At 44.0% G+C, this 15,293-nt stretch overlaps 1 non-coding gene across 1 annotated transcript; it reads left to right on the forward strand.

Moving 5' to 3' along the window:
- The first annotated feature begins 92 nt into the window (after window positions 1–92).
- Window positions 93–194, forward strand: LOC118144607 (U6 spliceosomal RNA). The gene has a single exon (XR_004729373.1). It is a non-coding gene; the product is annotated as a U6 spliceosomal RNA (small nuclear RNA).
- Window positions 195–15,293: the final 15,099 nt, after the last annotated feature.

Raw genomic sequence — 15,293 nt, forward strand, 5'->3', positions numbered from 1 at the left:
CGCTCCTACTACCCTCATCTTGGGTGTTAGTATTTTAACATGAAATTAATTGTTGGGGGCACATTCAGTTCACAACACAGCCAAAGACACGAATGCTTTGGCAGCACATTTACTAAAATCGGAATGACACAGAGAAGATGAATATGGCCCTACACAAGGATGATACACAAATTCGTGAAGCATTCCATGTTTTAAAAAAATTATAAAAAAGAAAGAGACAGGCTAGACGTAGTGGCTCACACCTGTAATTTTTTGGGACGCTGAGGCGGGCGGATTACCTGAGCTCAGGAGTTTGAGACCAGCCTGGCCAACATGGTAAAACCCTGTCTCTACTAAATACAAAAATTAGCTTGGTGTGGTGGCTCACCCCTGTAATCCCAGCTACTTGGGAGGCTGAGGTAAGAGAACTGTTTGAATCCAGGAGGTGGAGGTTGTAGTGAGCCGAGATGAGGCCACTGCACTCCAGCCTGGGCAACAGAGTGAGACTCTATCTCAAGAAATAAAAGAAAGAAAGAAAGAGAGAGAGAGAAAAAGGAAGGAAGGAAGGAAGGAGGGAGGGAGGGAGGGAGGGAGGGAAGGAAGGAAGGAGGGAGGAAGGGAAGGAAGGAAGGAATCAGTACGTACCTTTCAGAACATAGTTTTGAAGAAAAAGTAGGAAGTGGCTGAGAGAAGCTACAGGTATGTGTTTTCAATAAAAGGAATAGCATAAGCAAAGACGGGGTTGAAACGGGACAGCAATTGCTGGGACACTCAGAAGTCGGAGTTTGAGAGTGGCAGATTGGGCAGCTGGAGAGGGAGATCAAGGGTAACCAACTGCTCCACTTTGCCCAGAACGGTTCCCGTTTTAGCAGTGAAAGTCCCCTGTCCCTCAGTCCTGAGCAAACCAGGATGGCAGGTCACAGTAGGACAGAAGCCAGGCTGCAGAAGTCTTACATGCCATGTCAAGAAGCACGCCCTTTTTGTTGTTGTTGTTGTTGATTTTTTTTTTTTTGAGATGTAGTCTCACTCTGTCACCGAGGCTGTAGTGCAGTGTTGAGATCTCAGCTCAATGCAATCTCTGCCTCCCAGGTTCACCCAGGTCTCCTGCCTCAGCCTTCCAAGAAGCTAGGATTACAGGTGCCCGCCACCACATCTGGCTAATTTTTGTATTACTAGAGACAGGGTTTCACCATGTTGTCCAGGCTGACCTTGAACTCCTGACCTCAAGTAATCCCCCCACCTTGGCCTCCAAAATTGCGAGCCGCTGCACCCGGCTGAGAAGCACATTCTTGATCCATGAGGATCAAGAGCCGCTAAGGGTGACAGGAAGCATCTGGAAAAACATCACGGAGCTGCATTAGCAAGCACAGGGGCCACAGTGGGCCAGCCCTACACAAGACAGAGGAAGGCAAAGTCAAGTCTCATGGCTTTTGCTGTCCCACTCGTACAGGAAAATTCAAACATGTAAACACAAAAAAAGAAAAGAAAAGAAAAAGCATTGTTAAAGAGGCAGGAAGGCAAGGATGGAGGGTGAGACTGGAAGTCTGGAGTTCTGTGTTTATTCTTTCCACTTACTCACACAAGCTCTGGAAGCTTCAGTTTCCACATCTGTGAAATGGGATAATACCTACCTCCTTGGTTTGTTTTGATGATCAAACAACAGAGTGCATGTAAAAGAGCTTGGTACACTATAAAGCACTATATGAGTATTACTAATAAGATGACTGTCACTCAAAATATCCCCAACCACATCAATCTAGAAAGCGTAATTTTGGTTGTAACTGTATCACATTGCTTACTGATTTCAACAGCACTCCGTCATCATTAATAACTCCTGCATGTCAGCAGGCTTGCGTGGCGCTGACAGAGGCTGAGAATTGCTAGGGGAAAGCCAGTCCAGATTTCTCCTCCTTTCCCCACATTATAAACATTTAGGCCAGGTGTGGTGGCTAACACCTGCAATTCCAGCATTTTGGGAGGCTGAGGCCGGCAGATCACTTGAGGCCAAGAGTTCGAGACCAGCCTGGTCAACATGGTGAAACTCCATCTCTACTAAAAATATGAAAATTAGCCAGGCATGGTGTGAGCCTGTAATCCCAGCCACATGAGAGGCTGAGGCACAAGAATTGCTTGAAGCTGGGAGGCAGAGGTTGCAGTGAACCAAGACTACGCCACCGCACTCCAGCCTGGGTGACAGAGTGAGACTCGGTCTCAAAATAAATTTAAAAATTAAAATTAAAATTAAAAAATAAACATTTTAACTAGGTGAAGTGAAATTGAAAAGAGCAAGAGCAGAGCATGTGGACAGAAAGGAATGGGAAATATTTGTTCTAGACCCCAAAATATGGGTTGATGTCAGGTCAGATCATACCCGGTTTATGGTCTGGTCTTTTCTTTTCTTTCTTTCTTTTTTTTTTTTGAGACTGAGTCTCACTCTGTCATCCATCATCCAGGCTGAGTGCAGTGGCGCAATCTCAGCTCACTTCAACCTCTGTCTCCTGGGTTCAATTGATTCTCCCGCCTCAACTTCCTGAGTAGCTAAGATTACAGGCACCCGCCACCACGCCTGGCTAACTTATATTTTTAGTAGAGATGGTGTTTCACCATGTTGGCCAGGCTGGTCTCGAACTCCTGACCTCAGGTGATCTACCTACCTTGGCCTCCTAAAGTGCTGGGATTACAGGTGTGAGCCACCATGCCCAGCCTGCTTATGGTCTTTTAATAATTACCTTTTGCCTGGAAATCAAAGCTCACACTTCTTGATCTGGCCCTTATTTACTTCTCTAGGTTCTTTTTTCTTTTTTTTGGGACAGGGTCTTGCTCTGTTGCCCAGGCTGGAGTGCAGTGGTATGATGATGGCTCACGGCAGCTTCAACCTCCCAGGCTCAAATAATCTTCCTGCTTCAGCCTCCTGAGTAGCTAGGACTGCAGATGTGTACCACCATGCCTAGCTAATGTTTTGTTTTTTTTGTGTGTAGAGATGAGGTCTCTTTATGTTGCCCAGACAGGTCTCAAACTCCTAGGCTCAAGTGATCATCCCATCTTGGCCTCCCAAAGTGCTGGGATTATAGGTGTGAGCCACTGTACCTGGCCTCTAGGATCTCTTTAGTCCTTTGCTCTTGTGTAGTTTACGTTTCAACCACAGCAGACTGCTAGCCACGGTGGAATCTGTTGTTATTGTCCACCTGCTCTTTCCCTTCTCTCTTTGTCTGAACTTCCTCCTGGCATATACCTCCTTAGACACCCAATGTGAGTTCAGATGCTACCTTCCGTTGAAATCGACTTTGGCTTCTTCAGACATGGTGAGACACCTGTGAGCCTATAGCATGCTGGGCACTTTTCTAGAATAGGGGAGAATATCGTGTAGCAGAAGAGCATTGGGTTTTTTATCACAGTCCAGCTTTTAAGCCCAGATCTACCATTTTCTTTGGATGAGGTGTAGGAGAAGCACCAGCGTGGATTGTGAAAAGCATGGATTCTGGAGCCAGACAGCCTGGCTATGGGACCTTGGACAAGGTACCTAAATCCTTGGTCCCTCAGCACCCACGGATGTAAAACGAGGGTGATCATATTACAGCCCTCCTCAAAGGATAGTTGTGAAAGTAAAATGAGTTAATAAAAAAATAAAATGAGTTCCATAAAAAGAAAAACTGAGGGCTGGGTGAGGTGGCTTTTGCCTATAATCCCAGCACTTTGGGAGGCTGAGGTGGGTGGATCACCTGAGATGGGGAGTTCAAGACCAGCCTGACCAATGTGGTGAAACCCCGTCTCCACTAAAAATACAAAAATTGGTTGGATGCAGTGGCTTATGCCTGTAATCCCAGCACTTTGGGAGGCCTAGGCTGGTGGATCACATGAGGTCGGGAGTTTGAGACCAGCCTGACCAACATGGAGAAACCCCATCTCTACTAAAAATACAAAATTAGCCAGTCGGGCATGGTAACCCATGCCTGTAATCCCAGCTACTCAGGAGGCTGAGGCAGGAAAATCGCTTGAACCCAGGAGGCAGAGGTTGTGGTGAGCTGAGATTACATCATTGCACTCCAGCCTGGACAAGAGCAAAACTCTGTCTCAAAAAAATAAAAATAAAAATAAAAAGGTAGGCATGTTGGTGTACACCTGTAATCCCAGCTACCTGGGAGGCTGAGACAGGAGAATTGCTTGAACCTGGGCTGCGGGGGCTGCAGTGAGCCGATACCGCAGCACTGCACTCCAGCCTGGGCAACAGAGGGAGACTTTGGTCTCAAAGCAGCAACAACAAAATAAATTAGAAAATAGTAAATAAAAACACTGAGAACAGGCTCTGACACATGCTTGTCTGCTCTGGTTATTAATCCCACAGTTTCTTCTGTCGTGTAAAGGGAGTAACACTCACTGGTGCGAGCGGATATGAAGATGGCAGGAGATAAGCAGGCCTGCTTGACGTAGACAAAGACTCTTTTTCTTGCCCTTTACCTCTTGCCCTTGGAATTCTAATTCTTTATTTATAGGTATTTCCACCACTAAAATCTCCCGGCTTCCCCAGGGAAGAGAAAGGCTCACCCATCTTTGTGTTCCCAGCCTCTGGCACACAGTAGGTGTTCAAGAAATGCTTGGTGAATGAATTGATAAAAATGTAGTAGTAGAAAAACTTAAAATGGCCTTAAAGTCCTATTAGCAATATCCAAAAAGGGCACCAAATAGGAATGTTAATCCCTAAGATCCTGTATCTTTATAAATCAGTGTGAAAATCACTGTTTTTGAGGGTTTTTTTTCCCTCTTAATTTTGTGTTTGTATTTCTTGGTGTTGTCCCACTCCTCCCCAGGTCTTCTTTCTTCTCTGTACCTCTGTACTCTGCATTAATCTTCGACAGGGTTTCTCAACCTTGGCACTAACAGCTTTTTTTTTTTTTTTGAGACGGAGTTTCGCTCTTGTTACCCAGGCTGGAGTGCAATGGCGCGATTTCTGCTCACCACAACCTCCGCTTCCTGGGTTCAAGCAATTCTCCTGCCTCAGCCTCCTGAGTAGCTGGGATTATAGGCACGCACTACCATGCCCAGCTAATTTTTGTATTTTTAGTAGAGACGGGGTTTCACCTTGTTGACCAGGATGGTCTTGATCTCTTGACCTTGTGATCCACCGCCTCGGCCTCCCAAAGTGCTGGGATTATAGGCGTGAGCCACCGTGCCCGGCTGACAGGGTCTTATTCTTGTTGTCCAGGCTGGAGTGCAGTGGCACAATCACATCACAGCCTTAACCTCCTGGGGTCAAGGGATCCACCCTCCTCAGGCTCCCAAAGTGCTGGGATAACAGGCATGAGCCACTGTGCCTGGCCTTTTTTTGGGGGTGGGGGGGTCTCCCTCTGTCACCCAGACTCAAGTGCAGTGGCACAGTCACAGCTCACTGCAGCCTCCACCTCCTGGGCTCAAATGATCCTCCTGCCTCAGCCTCCTGCGTATCTGGGACTACAGCTGAGTAGCCCCACTAGTTTTAAAATTTTTTTGTAGAGACAAGGTTTTGCTATGTTGCCCACTTGGTTTTAACTCTTGAGCTCAAGTGATCCTCCTGCCTCAGCCTCCCAAAGTGCTGGGATTACAGAGGTGAGCCACTGAGCCAGGCCTTTTGTCTTTTTAGAGACAGAGTATTGCTCTGTCACCCAGGCTGGGGTGCAGTGGTGTGATTGCGGCTCACTGCAACCTCGGTCTCCCAGGTTCAAGCAGTTCTCTTACCTCAGCCTCCCAAGTAGCTGGGATTTCAAGCACATGCCACCACGCCCGGCTAGTTTCTTGTATTTTTAGTAGAGACAGAGTTTCACCATGCTAGCCAGGATGGTCTCAATCTCCTGACCTCGTGATCTGCCTGCCTTGGCCTCCCAAAGTGCTGGGATTACAGGCAAGAGCACCTCGCCCGGCCCAATTTTTATTTTTATTTTTTGTAGAGACGAGCTCTCACTGTTTCTCGACCTGGTCTCAAACCCCTGGGCTCAAGAGATCCTCCCATCTCCACCTCCCAAAGCACTGGGATTACAGGCATGAGCCATTGCGCCTGGCCAGCTCTCTTGTGAGGACCCTTTAAGTCTGCTGTAGGATGCTTAGCAATGTCCCTGCCCTCTATGCCAGTAGCATCTCCCACACCCCCAGTTCCAGCAACCTAAATGTTATTGGACTTTGCCTAAAGTCAGGTGGCTGGGGGGTGCAACATCTCAGAATCACAGGTCTAGGGAATCTGCTTAAGTGCTTTCACATAAAGTAAATCTTAGTAGAATTGATTTTTTTCTCTTTATCTCCAAGGCAAAAATTGGGTTTATATACTTCGCCTCCCAATGGAACAGATTCTGACAGTGAAGAAAAAAAAACATGTTTTTTCCACTGACTGCAGTGTTCTCTAGCTTCACTCTCAGAAATGGCAGCGACAGGCAGGGTGGGATCAGGATCATGTTTTTTTTTTTTTTTGAGATGGAGTTTTGCTCTTGTTACCCAGGCTGGAGTGCAATGGCGTGATCTCGGCTCACCGCAACCTCCGCCTCCTGGGTTCAGGCAATTCTCCCGCCTCAGCCTCTTGAGTAGCTGGGATTACAGGCACACGCCACCGTGCCCAGCTAATTTTTTGTATTTTTAGTAGAGACGGGGTTTCACCATGTTGACCAGGATGGTCTTGATCTCTTGACCTCGTGATCCACCCGCCTCGGCCTCCCAAAGTGCTGGGATTACAGGCGTGAGCCACCGCGCCCGGCCAATCATGTTTTATTTATCTGGACAAATGCTACCAAAATAGCAATGGCATATTTCTTTCATTTCATTTCTTTTTTTTGCGGGGGGCATGGGGACTGAGAATTCAGTGTTTTACAATTCAAATGAAGGCTAAAAACATATCAAGCTATGTGATTTTCTGGGAGTGAGGAGCAGAGCGGTGTTTTCTTCATGGCATAACTGCGTTAAAACTCTTCAACATCAGAAAGACTTTTTATACCATCAAAGAAAAACGTGTATGTTGAAAAAGAAACACTATGCATGCTAAAACACATTGTTACTATAAATCCTTGAATCTGAGACACAATTAACAGTGTTGCTTCACTAATAGTACAACTTTAAAACTATTTAAGCTGGGAAATTTGTTATCAGGTGACTCATACAAGTGGGGAAATCCAGTTTCTTGGTGCCAAAGATGAAAGAAAGAGATTAGGTATTTAAATGTTGAGATTCCATTCAGTCTCGTGAATGAATTAAACTAAGCTTGGACAGGAGAAAAGAAAGAGGGTAGTTACTCATCAAGTTAAAAGATGTTAAAGAGCTCTCCGGATTTAAATGATAAAACCTTATATTTATAACACGTTTATCTTTCAAATAACATGCGTACTTTTATTTCTTTTGTATTTTGAAACTTTTGCAAAGTTCAAAAAGAAAAGTTAAATGCAATGCAAAGAACTTTTTGTTCTCAACCATTTGAGAGAGAGGACTTGGTGCTCCATCACCCCAAATACTTTTAATGTTTCCTACAAATAAAGACCTTCTCCTACCTAATCACGGTGCAACCATCAAAATTAGAAAATTAACATTGATACATGATCACCATCCAATCCTCAGATCTCACTCAAGTTTTGTCAATTGTCTCAATAAAATGTTCTCTAGCAACAGGATCCAGTGCAGAATCACACACTGCATTGAATCATTCTGTCCGTCTAGTCTACTTCAGCCTGGAACGATTCCCCAGTCTTTCCTTGACTTTCATGACCCTGATACTTTTGAAGAAGACAGGTCGGTTATTTATTTATTTATTTTGAGACAGACTCGCTCTGTTGCCCAGGCTGAAGTGCAATGGCACTGTCTTGGCTCACTGCAACCTCCGCCTCCCAGGTTCAAGCGATTCTTCTGCCTCAGCCTCCTGAGTAAATGGGATTACAGGCACCCACCACCACGGCTGGCTAATCTTTGTATTTTTAGTTGAGATGGGGTTTCACCATGTTGGCCAGGCTGCTCTCGAACTCCTGGCCTCGTGATCTGTCTGACTCAGCCTCCCAAAGTGCTGGGATTAAAGGGGTGAGCCCCTGTGCCTGGCAACAGGTCAGTTATTTTATAACTTGTCCCTTAATTTGGGTTTTACTGGTGTTTTCATGTGATTAGATTCAGGTGAAAGATTCACTTTTTGGAGGAATATCATAGAAGTGATAACTGCTTTCTTCTCATTATATCCTATCAGGTAGCACAAAATATACCTAGGTTGTATTGGTTTATCTTCAAGTTTTTTCAAACTGTTGCAAATCTCCAAAAAATTTCCAAAGCACAGTCATATGGTGGCTTGGCTTTGGCCTCAAGGATCTGCTTCCAAGATGACTCACTTGGCTATTGAAATGAGGTCTCAGTTACTCACTACGTGGACCACTCCATAGGGCATCTTGTGCATCCTCATGACATGGCAGCTGATTTTCCCCCTACAGTGACTGTTTCAAGAGAACAACACAGCAGCCACTATGTCTTTTATTATTTAGCCTTAAAGTCACATGCTGTCACTGCAGTAATAGGTCAATCCTACTCAGTGCGGGAGGGGATTTCACAGGAATGTGACTACCAAGAGGTGAGAATCATTGGGGACCATGCTGGAGGCTATCACACTCCCCCAATAATCTCTCGCACATTGAATTCTGCCTTGGTACCTGCTTATTAGTAGGCATTAACTAACACATTTTCTTGTTAGACAGAGCTAGAATTTGTGTGAGCGCACATACACAAATACACGCACATATTCATATATATACTTACAACTATATTTATTTCTTTTTAAAATTATTTTTATTTTTTAAAATAGAAACAGGATATCTCCATGTTGCTCAGGCTGGTCTCAAACTCCCAACCTCAGGTGATCTACCTGCCTTGGCCTCCCAAAGTGCTGGGATTACAGGTGTGAGCCACCACGCCTGGTCTATTTATTTCTATACCTATTCACATATATTGAAAATTATGCATTTATACCAATATATCCTACTAATATGGCATCACAGGGTCCATTCCAGTTTTCTCTGTTTCTTTATTTGTAACCCCTGTGTTTGTTGAGCTTCTTAGATATTCATGTATTTTATTAATTTAGGAAGTTGACTGGGCATGGTGGCTCACACATGTAACCCCAACAATTTGAGAGGCCAAGGCAGCTGGGTCACTTGAGGTCAAGAGTTCAAGACCAGCCTGGCCAACATGGTGAAACCCTGTCTCTACGTAAAATACAAAAATTAGCCAGGTGTGGTGGCATGCACTTGTAATCCCAGCTATTCAGGAGGCTGAGGCATGAGAGTAGCTTGAACCTGGAAGGTAGAAGTTGCAGTGAGCTAAGATCATGCCAGTACACTCAAGCCTGAGCGACAGAGTATGACTGTCTCAAAAAAACATTTAGGAAGTTTTAAACTATTAGTTTTTCAAGTATTCTTTCTCCTCCTTCTGGGATTTCTCTTATGCATATATTGATATACTTGATGGCATCCCACAATTCTCTTAGTGTCTGTTCACTTATCTTCATTCTTTCTGCTTCTCAGATTGGGTGATTTCAATTGACCTATCTTCAGTTTTCTGATTCTTCTGCCTGCTTAAATCTGCTGTTGAATATGTCTAGTGAATTTTTTATTTCACTTGCTATACTTTTGAGCTTCAGAATTTCTATTTGGTTCCTTTAAATAATTTTTCTGTCTTTATTGATATTTTCTATTTGTTGAGACACTGTTCTCCTGGTTTCCTTTGGTTCTTTGTCCATGGCTTCCTTTAGTTTTTTTTTTTTTTGATGGAGTCTCGCTCTGTTGCCAGACTGGAGTGTAGTAGCGTGATCTTGGCTCACTGCAACCTCTGCCTCCTGGATTCAAGCAATTCTCCTGTTTCAACCTCCTGAGTAGCTGGGACTACAAGTGCACACCACAACACCTGGCTGATTTTTGTATTTTTAATAAAGATGGGGTTTCACTATATTGCTCAGGCTGGTCTTGAACTCCTGACCTGAGGTAATCTACCTGCCTCAGCCTTTCAAAGTGCTGGAGTTACAGGTGTGAGCCTCCACTCTGGCCAGCTTCATTTTGTTCTTTGAGCACATTTAAGACAGTTGATTTTAAGTCTTTGTCTATTAAGCCCAATGCCTATGCTTCCTCAAGGACTGTTTTTGTTCATTTTTTTCCGCTATGAACAGAGCATATTTCATTGTGTTTTGCATGCCTCATAATTTTTTCTTGAAAAGTAATTTTGAATATAATGATGTGGTAACTCTGGAAATAAAATTCTCTCTGTCCCAGGATTTGTTGTTGCGCACTGTAGGTTTTAGTTGTTTGTTTAGTGACTTTTCTAAACTATTTTATACAATTCTTTGAATTGTGTGGTCTTTGTTTTTTTAGCATGATAGTCAGCTAATGATTTATTAAATATTTTCTTAAACTCCTAGAGGGAAAAAAGAAAAAAGTATTATGAGGTCTTTGCAAATTGGCTCTGTGTTGCTGCCAATACTTCAATGCTCAACCACATCCCAGGCTGGAGTGCAGTGGCACGATCTCAGCTCACTGCAACCTCTGCCTCCTGGGTTTAAGTGATTATTCTGCCTCAGCCTGCCTGGGACTACAGGTATGTGCCACCATACCCAGATAATTTTTGTAATTTTTGGTAGAGATAGGATTTCACCATATTGGACAGGCTGGTCTTGAACTCCTGACCACGTGATCCACCTGCCTCGGCTTCCCAAAGTGCTGGGATTACAGGCATGAGCCACCACGCCTGGCTGGATGTAACCAATATTCTAACTCTGCCATCATCCTCTCCCCTAAATTGACTCCCTCCTCTGTTTTCTCTGGCTCTGATTCCCTTTTCCACGTTACTCTCTACTGCAGATATTTTTTCATCCTGCTTGGGACAAACGTAAGAACTTTAATGTAGAGTGTTTCTTTTTTATGTTTTAATAAACTTTACAGGGGCTTTATATAACTGATGTTGAAAACAGAAAAAAATATGATTAGAAACAAAGTAAACTTATTTTCTAATTATAGTGAATTCTTCTTAGGCATCCCATGTGATATTTTCATGGTGTAGCTAGGAACAAGTGTTATTCCCATTGAAGGATGGAAAAATAGATGAGCCAGTTGCAGTGGCTCATGCCTATAATCCCAGCACTTTGGGGGGCCGAGACAAGTGGATCACTTGAGGCCAGGAGTTCGAGACCAGCCTAGCCAACATGGCAAAAGCCTGTCTCTACTAAAAAATTTAAAAAATAAAAAAAAAAAATAGCCAGGCAAGGTGGCACATGCCTGTAATCCCAGCTACTTGGGAGGCTGAGACATGAGAATCGGTTGAACCCTGGAGGTGGAGGTTGCAGTAAGCTGAGGTCACATCACTGCATTCCAGCCTGAGTGACAGAGACAGACTCTGTTTCAAAAAAGAAAAAAAAAAAAGAGAAAAAGAAAAATAGAGGCAAGACGGCCACTCTTCATGATACTCACTCACCCGCCACATTTCTGGTAGGCAGTTATAGCAGCACCGTCTGTGCTGTTAAGAGGATCCTATAACGTGTCCTTTGTCAACTCCCTCTTCCACTGTCAGCTTTTCCAAACCTTTGTCACTTTCCTGACCTCCTCCACAACCACCATATTCCTTCTTACTTCACTCTGAGTGTAGACTTTGCTTTCTGTTTTTAGGAAAATGAAGGCAATCAAATCTTGTCACCACTATCCCTTCCCCATGAAACCTATTTGTAGCTACTGGGGGCAGATTCAGGTTTTGTGGTGCTGAGCATACGCAACTGGGGAAATTACACTAACTGCTTTATTTTTATTTTATTTATTTACTTGTTTTTTTGAGATGGAGTTTTGCTCTGTTGCCCAGGCTGGAGTGCAATGGCGCTATCTTGGCTCACCACAACCTCTGCCTCCCAGGTTCAAGTGATTCTCCTGCCTCAGCCTCCTGAGTAGCTGGGATAACAGGCATGTGCCATTACGCCTGGCTAATTTTGTATTTTTAGTAGAGACAGGGTTTCTCCATGTTGGTCGGGTTGGTATTGAACTCCCGACCTCAGGTGATCCACCCACCTCAGCCTTCCAAAGTGCTGCGATTACAGGCATGAAACACTGTGAGATATTTTAAAGAAAATGAATACTAAAACAATCTTGCTTTTTCAAATAGTATAAAAACATGTGACCATGCTAAATCATTGCCATGGTCCCTCCCACAGCCTCTGGAAAGAGTCTTTGAAAGAGGGAGTGGAGAAAGCGGAGCTGAAGGTCAAGCAGCCACACTCATTCTCCTTTCCTCCAGAAGTGGAAATCCTCCTGCTCCTCCTCCTCCCATCCAAGGCTGATCCATTCTGCTAGGCTCCAGATCTTCTGTGAAGTCTCTGAATCACTTTCCCCACTCTCTTTCTTTATTTGATCACTTTCAGGTTATAAATATGATCATATTCTTCTCAAACTTAAAAACAAAATGAGCAATCAACCCTAACCAAGTCAACTCCCAAATTCCTTCAGCCCCAAATTCCTTTCCAGCCACCCAAGTGCTCTCTTTGCTTTAACAACAAGATTTTGGAAAAACCACTGCCCTCCCGCCCTGTTTCCCCTTCATTTCTCAATTCATTGCACTTCTGCTTTGGCTCTCACAGCTCTGCTGAAACTGCTTTGGCTTCAAGTCACCAGCAACTATATTGTGCACTTTATCAGCGATTTTTTTAAAGCAGCCTTCAGTTTCTTTTAGTTAGGTTGAACCAGGAAAACTGCCATTTTTGTAGGCTTGTTTTTGTTTTGTTTCCTATTATAATGTTATAATACGTATCTGTATATACATATCTCTATGAAGTTCTATTTCTGTGGATAAATTCTGATAAGCAGGGTTTTATTATTATTATTATTAATTATTTGAGATGGAGTTTCACTCTTGTTGCCCAGGCTGGAGTGCAATGGGGCAATCTCTCCCTCCCAGGTTCAAGTGATTCTCCTGCCTTAGCCTTCTGAGTTGCTGGGATTACAGGTGTGTGCCACCATGCCTGGCTAAGTTTGGTATTTTTAGTAGAGATGGGGTTTCACCATGTTGGTCAAGCTGGGTTTGAACTCCTGACCTTGTGACAACCAACCTTGGTTTCCCAAAGTGCTGGGATTACAGGCATGAGCTACCGTGCCTGGCTAATTTTTGTATTTTCAGTAGAGACGGGGTTTCCCCATGTTGGTCAGGCTGGTCTTGAAGTCTTGACCTCAGGTGATCCGCCCACCTCAGCCTCCCAAAGTGCTGAGATTACAGGCATGAGCCACGGTGCCTGGCCAGGGTTCCAGTTTAAATGTGTGTGTATTTTACTCCCAGACTGATTTCCTAAAACACTGGCATAATGTATGGTCCCATCAATGACCTTTTAGAAAGTTTTAAGTCCCAATGTCCTCTTTTCAGCACTTCTCATAGCAAACGCTCCATTGTTAACACTGTATTTGCCATTATTGATCATACCCTCTTTGGTTGGTAGCACTTTCAATCAGTGTTTCTGTTTGTTTGTTTGTTTGTTTGTTTGAGACAGAGTCTCACTCTGTTACCTAGGCTGGAGTGCAATGGCGTGATCTTGGCTCATTGCAATCTCTGCCTCCTGGGTTCAAATGATTCTTCTGCCTCAGCCTCCTGAGTAGCTGGGATTACAGGTGTGTGCTACCATGCCTGGCTAATTTTTGTATTTTTAGTAGAGATGGGGTTTTACCATGTTGGCCAGGCTGGTCTTGAACTTTTGACCTCAGATGATCCACCCACCTTGACCTCCCAAAGTGCTGTGATTATAGATGTGAGCCACTGTGCTTGGCCTCAATCAGTGTTTTATCTGCCACTTTCTGGCCTCTTTTTTTTTTTTTTTTTTTTTTTGAGACAGGGTCTTGCTCTGTGGCCCAGGCTGGAATGCAGTAGTGCAGTCTCAACTCACTGCAAATTGCCTCCTGGGCTCAGGTGATTCTCAGCCTCCAGAGTACTCAGACTACATGCACACACCACCATGCTCAGCTAATTTTTCTATTTTTAGTAGAGACAGAGTTGCACCATGTTGCAGTGTATATTATCTCATTCCCCTATTTAGGATGATAGTCTGAGGAGATTTAGGTCGTACCCCATTTTCTATTATAAATAGGAACACATCCTGGCTTGTGGGACTGGAAGCTTATACAATTTTGTATAATACAATTTTACAGAAAAAGAATTCAAAATTATAATTGTTTTGCAAATAGGACCATGTGAACATATCACAAGGGCCCCTCCCCAGACACTGGAAGGGGCCTGTGAAAGTGAGGGGTCCTGAAGGTTAACTTTTTTCTCCCCCCCAGAGTCTGGCTTGCTGCAACCTCTGCCTCCTGGGTTCAAGTGATTCTTCTGCCTCAGCCTCCCGAGTAGCTGTGATTACAGGCATATGCCACTATGCCCAGCTAGTTTTTTTGTATTTTTAGTAGAGATGGGGTTTCACCATGTTGGCCAGGCTGGTCTCAAACTCCTGACCTCATGATCTGCCAGCCTTGGCCTCCCAAAATGCTGGAGTTACAGGCGAGAACCACCGCGCCCAGCCCTGAAGGTTAACTTTCATTAGCTTCAGTAGTTAACTACCTATAACTACAAATAACCTTATAATAAACATTTGAACATTTTTTTTGTCTCTCTTCTATTATTTCCCAAGGATTCCCAGTTACTATAACACCATTCACCTTGAGGGAGGTGAGAGTGGAAGGTTCTGATCATTTACTGAGCACCTCATGTATATTAAGCAGTTTACATAATTTAATTTAAGCACACTACAAGCCTGAAGGAGTTGTTGGCCCCTGCTTTACCGATGAGAAAACTGAGGAGCAGTGCATTTAAATATCTCACCCAAGGTCACACATCTAATAACTGGTGGGGTTTGGATCATAACCCACATCTTATTCCAAAGCTCGTGCTTTCTGCCCTACTTTCTAGTGTCTCTATAGCCTCACGTGCTTTACAGCAACACATTCTCCAGGCTGTTGCTGAAAAATCTGATCTCAGTTTTCCGTTTTGAGGAAACCAGAATGCAAACCTGACTTGGTTCTTAGAAGCAGGCCATTTAAATCAACGTGGATAGACTTTGTCAGGTGAATTTGAGAGAGAGTGATGTGGCTGTTTCTGTGGTCCATCTGCCTACAAACCTGGGACACCTTGGTTCAGCATGCATTTCTTGGAGGGAACTGGCTGAAGTCAGAGACCTGGGTTGGGCTTAAGTCCTGCTATTCACTACTTGAGTGGCCTTGGGTAAGTCATTAATGTCTCAAGTTCTCATTTTCATCCTCTGCGCAATAAAGTTAATAAGTAAAGGAACTGCCTTTCCCCAGGTTAGTTTTGAGTGTCAAATATAACATATGTTC

This window comes from Callithrix jacchus, chromosome 9 (genome assembly GCF_049354715.1).
Source record: "Callithrix jacchus isolate 240 chromosome 9, calJac240_pri, whole genome shotgun sequence".
Classification (NCBI taxonomy): domain Eukaryota; kingdom Metazoa; phylum Chordata; class Mammalia; order Primates; family Cebidae; genus Callithrix; species Callithrix jacchus.